Source organism: Leptidea sinapis, chromosome 25, assembly GCF_905404315.1.
Source record: "Leptidea sinapis chromosome 25, ilLepSina1.1, whole genome shotgun sequence".
Taxonomy (NCBI): domain Eukaryota; kingdom Metazoa; phylum Arthropoda; class Insecta; order Lepidoptera; family Pieridae; genus Leptidea; species Leptidea sinapis.
The window spans coordinates 3633815-3651646 of record NC_066289.1 but is presented as its reverse complement, the minus strand read 5'-3'; the positions used below and the strand labels follow the sequence as shown (position 1 = coordinate 3651646).

The window sequence follows — 17832 nt, the reverse complement described above, 5'->3', positions numbered from 1 at the left end:
CTTCTGGAATTGGGGATATTTATTAAACTAGGCCTCTAGGTCTATCTATATTGGTTACATAAGAAGTATTTCTGGATTTGGGGAGATTTACAAAACTAGGCCTCTAGGTCTAGGTAGGTATATTTGTAATGGGTCGTTGCTCTGTTGGAATTCACTGAACATCCCATCAGAAAAATCCTATAATACGAACTTGCATAGTGGTCCGACGTCGATTTCGCTGATCGTCGCTCTATCTGCAAATACATGTATTTACCATTCGACTAAAGGTATTAAAATAGTATGTGATAGTAATTAGATATAGAATAAATGGTAATTAAAATTATTTTAGTAATTCTGCGAGAGATCTGTCATTCTTAAGAGATTACTGCGACTTATAATGAGTATTAAACTAAATTACAACAAATATACAAAAGATTTGCCCCAAGTTCCAGTTCATTGCACCAAAGTATTCGTAAGAAGTTTGATGTTTAGCTAATTGCGCTAAATCCGTTTCAAGTAGCCAAACGACGTAGAAACTTTACACTCGAACGATCGACAAAAAGCCGCATCTTTACAAAACAACTCACGACTACACCTTTATCTTTGGCTACTGAGATTTTAGGCAGGCAAGCTGCTTTTAAGGCCTCTCCACATGTGCGACTTCAAAATTTGACGATTCTGCCTTTTTCACTTTCAACTTTATTAGATAGTGATTTGAACCGAATTGTAATCTTATGATCGTTATTTTATTTATTTTTATTACTTTAGTGGAATAATCGTGGTGATTGCTTATTCTCTCTGTGTGAACCACAGTGAAATTTATCTTGTATCCCTGTAGTCTTTTTCGTTGGATAAAGTGGAATGGTTATTAGAATACTAAAAAAGATATTTTTTTCAAATAAACTGACTTCCGATACTATATTTAGTGATTATTTAATCTCAGCTTTGTTTTTGATTAATTATTTTATGATTCATGAAATGGGAAGTAAAAATTGTTAAGCAGTAATTAAATAAGTAGAATCGATAAAGGATTTTATGTGCTCGTATATTGTTAGTTTCATAGTTATAAAGCTTGGTAGACGCCAGCAATTTCATTAAGGAATTTAATATGCGTGTTGAAATTGCTAATAGGAAATTAATTTCAATATAGGCAGTCGCTTGTCTATGTCGGCATAATGCACAATAGTCGCGTACTGCACATAACATGGTGTAAAATCGCAAGTTACAACTCAGCCTAAGGCTATTTGGACTATTCGGCATTTCTAAAGACTTTTTAATAGAAAAAGTAAAACAACATATGGATGTCCTCATATTTCTCGTCACTTATTATAATCAGTGTCAGGTAAACATACATTCTATTGTTTGTTTTTTTTTTTCGGAAATACAAATAAATTAAACAACGGTTCGCTACCTGGGCTCGAGTGCAGATTTTCGGAATTTCGGTTTTGAAAAAAACATTGATGCTCGCCGCAACATGGTATTTGTGTGGTTACAATGTAAATTAAATCAGTTTTACAGGTGCTGTCAACTATTGGTTATTTCGACTAAACTGTGTGATTTAAAGAAATTTGTATTTAAAATATTTATGTTGTCAATTATGTCGATGATGAACAGCAAGTCTTTTTACTTGTGAACGAACCTTTACAAAATACATATTTTAATAGTTAGAAATATATTTTCTAGAACTTAAATTAAAAAAATATGTGTAATTTAGTATACGTAATATGGATTCTTCAACGTTGGCGTGCGTGCGACTCCTAAAAATCTTTGGGTCTCTTTTTAGAAGTGTAAGAATTTCGGAAGAATCTCAATATTTTGCATTCGATCTTTATTGCTTACCTAGTCAGGAATTAGCATCAATTATGTATGTATTAAAAATCAGCAATGTCAATCATATAAGTGGCATAAGATATTTCTATGTCGTAAAATGTTGACAGCACCTGATCCTCCCGGCAGGGTACCGTGTTAGTTATAAAAACCAAACGGTCGACTTTCCTTGTTTAAACACAAATTATGGGCCCACTTTACACTGCTCCTTATGTTACATGACATGATTACACAGTCATAATAAGAACGCAATGTAATTACATATATCAGATATTGCAAACATAAATCTTGAAAGACAGTTTGACAGTGGCGACGTCATATGGCGACTCAGTTTTTGTATCATTGTTTTTGCGATTGTTATATTTTATTTAATTATGTACATTTTGTTCTTCTACATTTAGCTACATGTCCTATTATGGGTATATATACGTATCAAAATTATCATCCATTTTGTTATTCTAATGACTGTATGAGTTGCAATACATAGTTTTTATTGATGTCCTTAACAGACGAATATAACCAACCTCCTCCTACTCCTCGCGTCGTATTCCTCATTGCTGAGGGTCGTGAATTCTCTGAGGATTCAACTTTTTGACAATAGTTCGCCACCTGGTTCTGTCTTTGGCTACGTGCAGTGCGTCATGCAGTCCGTTATCCAGAGAGATGTTCGGATTTGGTCAAACCATCTTATAGGGCTGCGACCTCTGGGGCGTCGTCCGTCTACCTTTCCAGTAACCATAAGTTGTTCCGGTTGTGGCCATCTTTTCTGAAGATATGTCCAAAGAACTCTTAGTTGGTTTGGAACCGGTTATAACCGACGAAAATCAGTTTGTATCTATTATTTCCTTTTGAGTTATTGTTAAGGGAGCTGTTTTATAACTCTTTTTAGTAATGTCACAAGAGTCTTAATGAGATATACATACCAAATGCAAAGTGAACATTCGTCTTGTGATGTGGAGGGGCGAGTGTTTTGATTTTTTGAACAATTAATATTGGGTAATTACTAAAATGTAAACTTAGCTCTGTCAAACGACTCGTTGTATGCAGATTTATTATTAGAATCCAATGAACTTAAATAACCAAGAACCATAATTTCGGTTAAAGGTAGAGAAAAAATCGAATAAAACGTTATCGAGTACTTCTCACATAAACTGATTAGATTTTTTTCGGTTTCTATACCTCATTATCATCACTTTGAGACGCAAGATGTTACGTCTTAGTAGCCCTGTAATATCACCGGCTCCTGTAATCAGCAAACTGATATAATTTTCACTATAATTATGAACATTGTATCTGTTTATCACATGCTTAACCCGGGCTTAACAATATGATAGGAGATCACTCCCGCCCGTTACATGTAATTAGAAAAATGCTACCAACTAACTACGAGTATTATAAAGATGCCAAAGCCGAAACGTTCAATCCGAACTTTCATAATTACATTTTGCAAAAGCTCATTTATTGTCTAAGAATAATACACTGAAAGTCAATAGTTATAATGTTAGAAATAAAAACGCAATCTTGCACCGAGAATTAAAATATACCTAATCATCTCATTTCTGTAAAATTAAGAAAATTTAAAAAATACCTACCTACATGCTGGAATAAGAAAAATATTTGTCGAATAATTGCAGTGGAATGGAAGTTAATGAAATAATTATAATTATGGAAGCCATAAAGAAGCCCGCGGTGGCCACCCGCTGACCGTAGCGAGTTTCGGCAATTGTTGTGTCCGAAAAAGCAATTAAAATGTAGCGAGACGTTGGAAATAAGAGTTATTTTAGTAGCGATTGGTGTCCAATTCGATGCATGTTACGATTGATAGTGAATGGATTACGACTGTGAAAGTAACGTGAAAGGGAATGCCGAACGTCGATCGAGATCTATGACGCGAGGTTTTTCAACTATTCCAAAACTTTTTTTTGGAAATGTGACGAGACGTGCTAGCCGTTCACATGATAGTAATTCAAGTGACACCCTGCTCGTTGTAAGGGAGTGCCGCTCCAGATTCTTGAAATTCAAATTCAAATTAAATTATTTATATTCAAAATAGGATGTAACATCACTTATTGAAAGTCAAAAACTATCACCCATTCCAAAACAAATGCCTCAGGCCTGAGAATAATGGACGCAACAAATGCGTAAAATCCGAAATCTGCGAATGCGCTAGTCACTTTGATACAAAAGTCATTAAACGTTGTAGCCTCCTTCAAATTAAAACACAATAATGCTTGCCCTCTACCACTTAACGGTAGAAAAAGGTACCTCTGTGGTAGGTACTAATCTACCCGGCATTCCCTGAAAAGAGGGTCGAAGAAGGTCACGTCAAATGTCGAATTCGATACGTTAGCGTCGCTGTTTTTGTAAACAAGCTGTTCAACTACACTGCTTGAGATCATTCGAGAATAATCCTTGAGACACACTTGCTTGCTTCTTTCATTCAGTAACTGCGATACAAGTGTGTTATTGATATTCAGTAATAGTATGTATCTAGTTATTGGTAGCCTATGACTACATTACTGTCTGCCGCGGCGTAATAAACAATTTGAGCAATAATTCGGTTTTGTCTTTTTTTAATGAAAATAAGGGACGAGACGAACAGGACATTCAGCTGATGGTAATTGATACGCGCTACCCATTACAATGCAGTGCCGCTCAGGATTCTTGAAAAAACCTAAAATTCTGAGCGGCACTACAATTGCGCTCGTCACCTTGAGACATAAGATGTTAAGTCTCATTTGCCCAGTAATTTCACTAGCTACGGCGCCCTTCAGATCAAAACACAGTAATGTTAACTCATTACTGCTTCACGACAGAAATAGGCGCCGTTGTCGTATCCATAATCTAGCCGGCTTCCTGTGCAAAGGAGCCTCCCACGGGTCTGAACCTTGACAGGTAACTAAGAAAGGTAAGGGGAGGTATAATTAAATCTACTGGACTCACACAGTGGAACCCAATAATATGAAAGCGGGTGTATGTGTTATTGTAGCCGTTTATGAGGTCACACCTCAAAAATAAATAAAAACGCGTAAAACAACCAACACTTCCAGCGATGTGGGGATGTTTATTGATTACTTAACCTTGACGTCCTATAGTTTTATGTTAAAATGGCCGATTGCCACATTTTATGCATAAATTTTTTGAATATTTATCAATTTTTACCATCTTTTCACCATTTAATTTACCTTTTTTTTATCATTTAATAGTATCATATATAAAGTCAAAGTTCTTTGTTTGCAAGAAATATTTACAGCTAAAGTTGTTATAAATTTAAGACTAGGCATATGTTTCGTCTTAACAGACATGCACATATTCCACTGGTTATGTTTCAACTAGAACTTGAACAGTTGGCCAACGTAAAGCCATACCTAAAAGACCCAGCTACCTCTTCGTTTAAATATTTTTACACACATAGCATGACAGTTTTTTTGGTACAAAGTGGTTCTTATGTGGGGTACTCGAAGTCAAGTAAGACCACGAGATGGAAACAAAGAACAGTTGCCTAACCCAGTGAATAAATTTATATTTTTCATAACAAATAAACTAGCTTCTAGTACATAAATTACGGTAACAGTTACTATGTTTAAATTTAAAAATAATGGTCTGCAACTATCGAATATAACATTTAAGCAAGGAACACAACGTCTTAGTCACGGGTGACTCAAATAAGTAGCATATTTCTGGCGTTTCATTTCTACTCTGTACATCTACTGGTATGTAATGACGCAGTATAGATCCAGAGGTTTGAAAAGATGTTCCGCTTTTTTAGCTTATAAGTGTCCATTTTCTTCTTTAGTATTTTTATGTAATAGGTGTGATTTTTTTGTAAAGAAGTTGCTTGTGTGACCAAGTTATGATACTATGATCTTACTAGTAACACTGAAAAACTAATTCGGTCTTCTCCAAAACTCTTTTGGCGTTATGTGAAGTCAAACCGGGGTGGATCATCTTATCCAAACAACTTTACTCTCAACTCCGAAACATATAATGATGGTGTTAGCATATGCAATGCATTTAGTAAATTTTTTGAGAGTGCTTTCTCCAACCCTTCTACACCTATATCTCCTACTGACCAATACCAATCTAATCTACACGTTTCTAATGAAGTTATTGCTAACGTTGATATAACGGTAGGTCACATAGCTTTAATATTAAAATCGTTAGATAAATGTAAAGGCGCTGGTTGTGATGGCATACCTCCCATATTTATTTCATCGTGTGCCGATAGTCTTGCAATACCTGTCACAATTCTATTTCGCCGCTCTTTGAAAGAATGTACTTTCCCATTGATTTGGAAAAAAGCGTTAATTGTACCGATTCATAAGGGAGGCCAAAAATGAAATATTGAAAATTATCGCCCAATTTCTAAATTGAACACTTTAGCGAAGGTTTTTGAAAAAGTCGTTTTTACTAGCATTTATTCTACAATAGCTAACGGCATTTCTTACGCCCAACATGGTTTCTTGAAGAATCGTTCTGCAATTACTAATTTAGTTTATTTAAGTAAATTTTTATTGATGATTGAAATGCAGGTAGACGTGATCTACACGGACTTCGAAAAAGCTTTCGATCGTGTAGACCATGACATTCTGCTCTCTAAGTTGCATTTATTAGGTATACACGGTGACCTCTTAAGGTGGATAAAATCCTACCTGTCTAACCGTTGTCAAGCTGTTGTTTTGGGAGGATTTAGGTCAGACTATACATCTATTCCATCGGGAGTGCCGCAGGGTAGTTTGCTAGGGCCCCTGTTTTGGAACGCCTACATTTACGATATAGGAGCTAGCATCGTTAACTCTGATTATTTATTGTATGCTGATGACAATAAAGTCTTCATTAAGGTGCACTCTGAGTATGATTGTGAATTATTACATCATCAGGTCATGTTGACCTCAAAAACTTATACACCTACTATAATAATAATAATATCACAGTCAGCCTCAAAAAATGCCAGGTCATTAGTTCTTCGCACAAACCTACACCAATAATTTTCTCTTACAGTTTTAATGGAGAGTTAGTACAAAGAGTTAATGTTGTTAGAGATCTTGGTGTCTTCCTAGATTCCAAAATGAATATGTCAAATCACATAGATTGCATAATAAATCGCCCTTATCGTAATTTGGGCTTCATAATGCGTACTTGTCATCATTTTGAAAATCCACTTTCCCTAAAAATAGTTTATTACGCATACGTTAGATCAATTTTAGAGTATGCCTCCGTGATATGGAACCCATTTTACGCCATATATATCGATAGGTTAGAACGAATTCAGAAAAAGTTTTTAACACACTTAAACTATAAATTCCAGAAGGTTGCATCCAACTACAAAGACAATTGTCGCATATACAATCTGCTGACATTGCAGAAAAAGCGTACTATCTCGGACATAATGTTCTTACATGATGTACTGAGCGGTCATCTCAACTGTCCCTCTCTTCTGGCAGGAATATGCCTACGCGCTCCGTCGTTGCGCACCCGTGACATTTTTCAAGTTCCGACTCGTCGTACTAATTATGGCCAGAACAGTGTTCTCACTCGTTGCACAAATGTATATAATAAATCCTTCAAAGATATAGATCCATTCTACGGTTCTAGGTTGACCTTTAAAAACCACACCATAAAAAGTATATGTATTAAATCTGTAAATCTTTGAATGTATCATGTTTTTCTCTTATTTATATTCATTTCAGACTTATACATATAATCCATTATGCAACCAACGCAGGCACTTTTAATTACTTTTTTTTTTAATTTCTCTGATCGTGTGTTATTCTTTGTTTATTTTTTTTTTCTTTATTGTTGTAAACACTGCTGTTCCTTCTATTAGGTAAACTGTGGTAGACTATAATTGGCTATGTTTTTGTATTTAACTATAAGTGATTATATTGTATTAAGCTGTTGTCAACCCCAATAAAATAAAATAAATTAAAATTAAATAAAAAAGTGTCAGTAGAGATAGGAATAAAAATCACAAACACTATAAACAAAATAATCAAACTGGATGTGTGGCGGTCCTTCACAGTGCGGTTTTCAAGGAGCTTTCTTCCACGTACTACTACGCTGTGGAATGAGCTTCATGGGTACCTTCAAAATAAGCGCGTACACCTTCCTTAAAGGCCGGCAACGCTCTTGTCATTCCTCTGGTGTTGCAAGAGAACGTGGGCGGCGGTGATCACTTAACACCAGGTGACCTGTACGCTCGTTTGTCCTCCTATCCCATAAAAAACCCAGTGAAGTTTTACCAGAACATTACTTTTTGACTATACGAACCATAAATGTTGTGATGAAGCCTCCACCGTATATCCTTACTGAGTTTGAGCTTACTGGAATTGTCCAAAAGTCCCTTTTTTAAATCTTTAGGTTCTAATCTGAACTGATCTGGCATAATAATTAAGTTACGAGTATTTGGGCCATATATTAGTGGACTTGATTGTTCCTCATCAACTGTGGAACAAGTTCACATATTCGTTACGCATATATGCCGCCGAATTCCACCTTAGCACAAGGATATCATCTCCACCATCTGGATGTGTGGCGGTCCTCCACAGTGCGGTTTTCAAGGAGTTTTCTTCCTCGTACTACGAAGCTGTGGAATGAGCTTCCTTGTGCGGTGTTTCCGCGACGATACGACATGGGTACCTTCAAAAAAAACGCGTACACCTTCCTTAAAGGCCGGCAACGCTCCTGTGATTCCTCTGGTGTTGCAAGAGAATGTGCGCTCGTTTGTCCTCCTATTCCATAAAAAAAATGTAATATGTCTTAAATAGATAATTGCAGAAAAATATCAAACAAAAGGCTCATAAAGTAATTCTTTTATTGGAGGAGGCAGTGAAGTAAGTATATATTTTTACAAGCTTATTAGATTTATTTGCTTATAAGTATGTATCTATCATTACTAATACAAAATGATAAGAATTGCTTGAGTTTTAATTAAACACTAGACTTTAGCAATCAATCAAATCGAACTCTCTATATTAAAATATAAAAACGTGTTTTTTAAACTATTTTTTTATAACCATAATCTATACGGTTAAATTTAATTATAATACCCAAGACTAACACAAATCTAATTAAGTAAACTAACATCTGTTATGTCAACAGGCAGTAAAACATATGGTATGCTTAACAAGAATCAATTTATGAAGCTTATTTGTACATGACAAACTAAATAATAAACAAAAATAGTTCCCTATTCTCATATTTCACTTCAGCATTGATTAGTTCTCCGCGTACATATTTTCTCGTGAAATTGAGCTGTCAAATATATGTACACTAATAAATGGCGCCCAATGAATACTAATGCAGTAAAATATAAATATTGTAGCTACTTGTGATATTCGATTTGTACGAGATTGAAAATGATAACATAGAGACGCTTGGTTTTGGCAGCCTTTTCGTAGAAATAATAGCTATATCTTAAGCGCCACTTCCACGAGCGAGTAAATGCATAGCGTTGCCATTTATTTACATACACTCTCGATAAATATTTAAGTTACTACACAGCCACATTATCTCTGTACCTCGTTGGAACGTGAACTCCCCTCCCGCTCCCCTTTCACCCCCTCGCGCTCGTCCTTTTGCGTCAGTACGGTTTGCAGTTTTATTACTGTTACATGAGATATTTTTGTGCTATCGCTGCTTTGTTTTTGAGGATTTCACTGTAACGCTTTGACTTTTGTTGTTAATAGTTCTGTAGTTTCTGTTGTTATGTGTCGCAATAATCGTTTTGTCAGAAAAATAAATACTTACTTACTTTTTGTACTTAACTTAGATTCTTTCATTTATTTTTCATAATTATTATATTCACCAGCATCACAACACATTTACAACAATTAATAGTACAGATAAAATAAATCGTTGTTTATTAAATATTAATATTCTAATGATGCTTGTTTTGCACACCGTAACGAAGCGACTGTGTGACGTCATCGAAGAGAACTAACCGGGTAGTAATTCCATAATTCATAAGTTCACACTTGGCTCTTGCTGGCAACGCGACTAATCAATTGAGGCTTCTATGAATAAGTAGTACAAAAAGTCATTGCGTTCAAGTGGAGAACCTGTAGCGAATTGTTGTGGTGGATTGTCATTATATTTACATTTTAACAGTGGCTCCTTTGCACAGTATTCCGGCTAGATTATGGGTACCACAATGGCGCCTATTTCTACCGTGAAGCAGTAATGGGTATACATTATTGTGTTTCGGTCAGAAGGGCACCGTAGCTAGAGAAACATCCCATGTCTCAAGGAGACGAGCGCAATTGTACTGCTGCTCAGAATTTTTGGGCTTAAGTATAGTGAGCGGCACTGCATTGTTATGGGCAGGTCGTATTAATTACTATGTACTGAACGTCCAGCTTGTCTTGTCTCTTATTTTCATAAAAAATATCATAAAAAAAAACTCGAGTCGTATTGGTACGACGACAGTATAATCGTCGCGTTATGGACATTACGCGCTAGATTGTCTCAACTTTATATTTAATATTTCAATATTTTTTGTGAAAATCCTCTTTGTCTTCCAAAAGGAGCAATCGTCGTCAAGCTAGTGAAACTAGCGCCTAACCCGGCGATAAAAGGGCGGACTCGTTGCAATACACCCGCTCATATAGGTAGTGCTTTACACATTGCCACTTCTAAAACCCTACCTTCAAAAAGGCTTATTGTAAGTTATTTTTAAAATATTGACTTTCTGTCGGATTTTTTTCAGATCAATTCAGTTATACCTGTATTAATTAAGTACAACTATTTATTCACCTTTTATAAACCCCGCGCATTGAGAATGGGAGAAGCTGCCATCTTAGTAACTCCAGATTTAGGCTTACATTTAAAAACAACTTAATATGTCATGCTGACATCAAGCAGAGATTCTTATAGAGTTGAGAAGGTTCTGACGCAACAGGGTTCTCAATATCTCAGGAGAAATAACACCCACTATGAACATAATATGATTCATAACTTTAGATTGAATCTTTAAGCCAAATTTGCCTTTAAAAAACTGGTCGTCCTTAAATAAATAGAGCACGGTAATACTTCAGGCTACCATAAAGTAATAAATTTAACTATATAACTATAATTATATAAAAATAAGTCTGATAAATTATACTCTGGCTGGTCGCGCTGCCTGAGTTGACTCCTTAGTGTGGTACGAATATTTCATTAATGAGTTCCAATGCTTCAACGAACGGCTGATATGACGGCGTATTATTCCATGCATAACATGAACAGGAGATAACTGAGAATCCTCACAAGATTCATCTCTGGCGCTTTTCTGGCCATGGCAAGCTGAATAAGCAAATAGCAAAACGAACGAACATTACATAGCTGAGCGTGACAGCCCATCTAATTGAATACCTCTAAAATACCTGAAGGGTGATATATTTAGCTTAAGTTCTCTCATCAAAAATTCTATTGAATAAACTCTACGATGGTGAAATCGCGAGCATCGGTTATTCAATATAACAATAGTATCTCATCTATATAATACTTCTGTTTTTCTCTTCTTATGCTCCAGTAAGCAGCAATATAGAAATAGCGTATAAGTTTTAGTGAATGTGTTTAGAAGTCGTCGCACGGCCGTAAGTAGATTTACATGTTCGTCGAACGTGACCTTATTTCGAATTTCACTCCGCTACCAGATTGCGGTTGGATGACGCTTAAACCACTTCATAGGAATATACATTATTATTAGGGAAGGGCGTTTACATAATATATAAGATAATTACAAAAATAATCTATTACTTATGTAAAATTCTCGTGTCGCGGTGTTTGTTACCAAACTCCTCCAAAATGGCTAAACCAATTTGTTTGAAAATTTGTGTGTGTATCGGGTAGGTCTGAGAATCGGTCAACATCTTTTTTTCATACCCATAAATGACTTATAATTTACTTACCCTTAGGTGACCAACCACATAATTTTGTTTACCTATTTTTGTATTGCGTTTTTTATATTATTCTATTTCATCTACAGATCCGCAACAGGGTTGCAAGATGGCAATCGAATATAATAATTGTAGTACGATAAATTTTCATTTATAGTATATAATTACAATATAATTAATATGTCTTTTAATATGCATTTACTTATATGGCAGTACAACGTTTGCTGGGTCAGCTAGTACTTTATACAATTTGTGCCAATAGGCAAGACATATGGCCCGGAAAATTGGTTCGTGGGGAAAAACTGTGAATAATATGATAGACTATTGGAACTAACTAAACTAGACTCGTTGGAAGGTTGGCATCAAAAAAACTGCAGGGATGAACCGCAAAACCGGGTCAAAATTACGCAATCTGAAGGAGGCCTATACTAAAGTGGTTAAGAGAAAGTAAATTAGTTAGTTGCTAAAATGTTTCTGCCGAGAGAAGATACAATTGTATATAATAGTTTTTCTCTCTAGATAATGAGTTACTATCCATCCGAATCGCTATGATATTATTTTTAATTAAAAAATTACCAAGTACGGGTTGGGCGCTCTGGAAACTTCGACGTTCCGTTTTGTCTATTCTTAAGATATTAGAAAATCATAAGTAAATGCATCGAATAAAACATATTTGAACAGGCTGAGAAAGAACGCCTTAGAAAGTTTATGAAGCAATAAAAAATACTTTACAAACGATTTTCTCGCCACTAAGGTTTTATTTAAGTGGCTATCTGATAATTTAATTGGATACAGTCTGCATTTTCAATATTTTAGCACCGAATACTAGGTACTCTTTGTTATAAGTTACTCCTAATACCCCCTCTAAAACGGTACAGCTGCTTCAGAGAGCCAGGAGAAGAAGACAGAAACAGAAATATGAAAATTAAACTTCAAATGTTTTACATACTACAATTAACTAATGTTAAAATAAAGACAATATACTATAACTACTATCACTATGTCATACCACTCCATATTATGTAATTTACCCTTTACTTTAACCCCCTTATTCATAATGGTCCGCTAACTTAAAACAGCCGCTAATGAGTGTTTTTTCTCATTCTGACTTAGGTCAATAGAAGAAGACAGAGTGTGAATTAGCAATGCTTTAAGTTAGCAGACTATTATGAATAAGGGGGTAAGTAAATACTTATGATAACTATATAAATCTAGTCATGAACTATTACTGACTAAATACAGTAGTAGTTAGGTTCTATTACTGAGAAAAATATAAAAATATGTTTTAATTATATAGAATTATTGTGATTCTTATTAAACAGACATTTTGCGGGCATTGAAATGTGTTTAGATTGAAATCGAAGTTATGCATGTACGATTATTATCAGTAAAATATCTAGTTGAGTTGGTGAGTTGAGAGACATTGTGATTGACTATAATGTAACTGTAAACTTAAAACCTTAGACTTTTTTCAGCCAAACCTGTAGTTCAGTTTGCCAGTTGCAAGGCATTTTAACTGACCAAAAATTATGTATGAGTAATTAAGAGTATGAGTAGGCAAAGTCTCTTACTCAGTTCGCGAATTGCGAGGAATCGTGACACGCTAAAAAGTGATCGTGTGATACGCTAACTGCCTATGTAATTGGGAGATAGTCATGACACTGTCATCATCATCATATCAGCAAGATACTTTCACAAGTGGACAAAAGCCTCTCCTAAAGATCTCAACTATGATCGGTCCTGTGCTACCCTCATCCAAAGTATTCCGGCGATCTTGACCAGATCATGTGGAGGGCCTTTCAACACTGTGTCTTCTAGTACGTGGTCGCCAATTGAGGACTTTACTGCCCCAACGGCAATCTGTCCATTGAACTATGTGCTCTGAACACTGCCATGACACCGTTCTTAGTCTACCAAAAAACTGTTACAATTAAAAATAAACAAAATATTAAATTTGAATTTGGAATCTGTCATTTTTATATAATTGTATTTTTTTTGGCGTGTGTGACTGAGCCATACTTTTGTGGAAAAGGTATCAAAGCATCGGCACAAGTGTATCAGGATAACATTCTTGAGAAGGAAGTGAAGCCTATTGACAACACCATGTTCAATAACTAAGAATGGTCCTTCCAGCAAGACTCGGCGCCGGGTCATATAGCTAGATAGATATACATATAGGTAGATTCGGACTTCATCAGAGCTGAAGACTGGCTGTCGTCTAGTCCCGATCTTAATCCGCTAGATTACGATTTATGGTCAGTTTTAGAGAGTACGGCTTGCTCTAAACGGCATGTTAATTTGGAGTCCCTAAAACAATGCGTGCAGTTAAGAATTTTCCCATGGAAAGAGTGCGTGCTTCTATTGATAACTGGCCTCAAAGTTTAAAGGACTGTTTGTAGCCATTGGAGACCACTTCGAATGAGCTGTTTATATTTAAAATTGTTTTATATTTATATATTAAACTAACACACTGTAAAAGTAATAAATGTTATTTGCAATAGGATTTTTTTTCTTTGTTTCTGTATTTATGGCAAGACTAGGTATATGAGCTATATCTCTGGCTCATTAGGTGAAATGCTAGGACAGGCTTAGTGATACTACGGCGTTTGCTTTCGTAACATTTTCAAACGTAACCCTAACACTGTAGAATGTAGATCATTTCAAGCTGGTACGCGGCGTACTTCACCGTTTTCCGACCGACTCGTGTTACACAAATCGGTTTTTGTATCGATACATTCAAGGTTGTTAATGCAAATGTTACAAATATTGAACCGAGGCTCGATGTTACTCGTAAGCCTTATCATATTGTTTGACCAATGTTAACATGCCGCGTTGATTGCTTGTTTGTTTTTTTTTTTTTTGTTTTTTTTTTTTTTTATGAAAATACGGGACGAGACGAGTAGGACGCTCAGATGATGGTAATTGATACGCCCTGCCCATTACATTGCAGTGCCGCTCAGGATTCTTGGAAAGCCCAAAAATTTTGAGCGGCACTACAATTGCGCTCGTCACCTTGAGACATAAGATATTAAGTCTCGTTTGCCCAGTAATTTCACTAGCTACGGCGCCCTTCAGACCGAAACACAGTAATGTTTACACATTACTGCTTCACGGCAGAAATAGGCGCCGTTGTGGTACCCATAATCTAGCCGGCATCCTGTGCAATGGAGCCTCCCACTGGTATTGTTCCTGATTGCAACGATCGTAAACTACTGATTTAAGTTTGTGATTGCTCAGGATTTGGTATTTTGTTTGTGATACACATTTAATGTGATGACGACCCCTATAGCCCAGTGGTTAGTGACCATGAGCTAGAGGTCCCGGGTTCGAATCCCGGTAGGTGCAAACATTTATGTGATGAATATTAATGTTTGTTTCCTAGTCATGGATGTTTATAAGTATTTACGTATGTCAGTATTTAGTATTTAATATATTATCGTTGTCTTCTACCCATAGCATAGTTTTGGGTTAAGATAATTTGAGTAAAAGTGTGTCAATATTTATTTATTTAATGTAAAAGACATGCTAGTTTAATATTCTAGCGGAATGAATGGATATTGTTCTTAACGCTGCCTAAATAAAACAAACAAATTAATTTTGTGGTGATGTTCTAAAGGAAGACATAATTCGATCATAGCGCCACCTTGTTCAATAATAATTGTAAATGTAAATTATCTCACTAAAACTTGGTTTAGTCGTATCGAAGGTTGAAATGATATACACGGGTACGTACAGAGTTATGAAACTGTGTATACATACATATGAAGAAGAAGACGAAAACTCAATGTGAGTATTGAATGAGTATTGAGTGAGTATGATATTACTGGTTCGGGCTTTAATCCGAACACTCCCACCCATTATTTAATATACAGATCTATCCAATTTACTGAGGAGAAAAGTTCTTTAGGCGTGCTAAGCTAATTTTAGTAAGTCGACTGCGTTATCGAAACTGGGTATAAACTAACTAACATTAACTAAATAAATAAATTAATAAATTTTGGTTGCAAATTTCCTTTAAGTACTATTAAGTGGAACATTTTGAGGCCATTGTCCACACAAACATTCCCGATTGTTTTCTGCCTGGTTTTTAACCCTAGATTAATATTATTCTAACAGAAATAAATATCAGCATTATCTGTGTTTCTCTGTTTTTATTTTTCGATATTTTAAATTTTTGTAACTAGAGTACTTCAAAAAGTGCTTAATATGGCATAGTCGTATATGCCTCAAACAGAACGGCTGCACCCCTGTAATTCCTGTGGTATTGCAAGTTTGTGAAGTGGTAATCAAATTATGTCCTTTTAATTTTTTGACAATTTGTAAGCAAAAGGCTAAATCATGGCCCCAAGCGAAAACAAAGTTGCGAAAGAAGAGGTTCAAGTTACTCTTGGACCACAGCATCTGGTCGGTGAAACAGTTTTCGGAGTGGCGCACATATTTGCCTCTTTCAATGATACTTTCGTATACTACCCCAGGACCTGGGGCATAATCAGCTCTCCGAGCCCTTGCCCGTTCTAACATGAAGATTGGTCGCATTGAGGATGTCACACCTGTCCCATCAGACTCCACTCGCAGGAAGGGTGGTAGACGACGACTGTAATCGGAGGATGGACGCAGGCTGTAATCTTTTAGTGTAAGTCAACTGTGGATTAAATTTCTCAGGGTGACAAGCGCAATTGTAGTGCCGGTCAAATTTTTGGATTTTTCAAGAATCCTGAGCGGAACTGCAATGGCAGGGCGTATAAATTACCATCAGATGAACGTCCTGCTTGTCTCGTCCCTTATTGTCATAAAAATCACTGTTCGACAAATTAAGATGCCTTTTAAAAGACAAATCTGCTAAGTCGCTATTGCGTTATCTAAATATCCTTGATTGTATTATATTGTTATTCAATATCTATCTGCCCATTAATGACTCTCCAATTCAAATTTAACAATACTATTTATATCGAGGTAATTGACCTCCTCGACGTTATGATTGTCACTTACCGGGTTTTGTAATCTCCATCACAGCAGTACACAATGTACACAAGCGCATATGAATACCTTACATTGCATAATTTGATCACTCACACCAAAATTGACCCTACGCTAAAAAGTTAATGTATATACAATGCATAATAAGTGTGCTTTATTTACAAACACGAAAACTTAACGACATTAAATAAGTTTTGCTGTACATCGCTGATTTAGTCAGTTATTCTTAAGTGATACCTCCTACCAACCGCGCAATGTACGTTTCAAAATAGTTACGTGTAGATTTTTTTTTCGTCTGGTACGTTTTCCTAGTTGATTATTTGGACGTTTTGACAGCTGACCACGCTCGTTACCAGTGTCGTGAAAGGCATCGGCAATCTAAATGCAAGGCTAATTGAATACAAAAGAAGCGATAACTACGGAATGCTTTTTATATATTGTGTAATATGACTGATGCAAGAATGAGCAGATGGCTCTAGTTAGAGCCGTACTTAGAATCACTTTCGTGACTCTTATAATTTAAGAATAACTGTTACTATTTTTATTTGAATAGTAATGATAATTGGCGTAGTAACTATTACCACCTGTGAAGCAGAAGACAGCTGTCGATCTTATAGGACAGTCTTTAAAACCAGGATCCATAATTTCTGAAACAAAAAAATAATAGGAATGAGCATGAATTATTGGAAAAGGAGGAGAATATAAGAAAAATGAAAGGAAAAATAAATTACGGGCGATCAGAGGTCTAAAAGTACAGCTTATTTATATACAACATTTATATATGAAACTGTGTCACACATACGCTTTTAGTGAGCCTTAAAAGGTATAGATTACAGGAATATGAATGGCCTGTGATTGCAGGAAGGTGTTCCGGTCTTGACTGACAAAGAGCCTGGATGGGCCTCAGGCGAGGCAAGATTCCTTGGTGTAATGACGTCATTAAATATGTACCAATGCTTGCCAGGAGTTTTTATGTCAGAACACTTTATACAAGGATTGAAAATATGTTGTTTTTTTGTCCTGAAACGACGATAGCTTTCCTGGTTCCTTATGATTGTGTATTTGTAGTATGAATGCATATTATTTGTACAGATTTACTCGTGTTCAATTCGAAAATATGAATAGTTACTCTTAATATAAATAGTCAATTTTCTTAATGATACCACAGACT

The 17832-nt window shown here is 35.7% G+C and overlaps 1 pseudogene; it reads left to right on the top strand.

The window, feature by feature from the left end:
* The first annotated feature begins 15987 nt into the window (after window positions 1-15987).
* Window positions 15988-16284, top strand: LOC126971985 (40S ribosomal protein S14-like; annotated as a pseudogene).
* Window positions 16285-17832: the final 1548 nt, after the last annotated feature.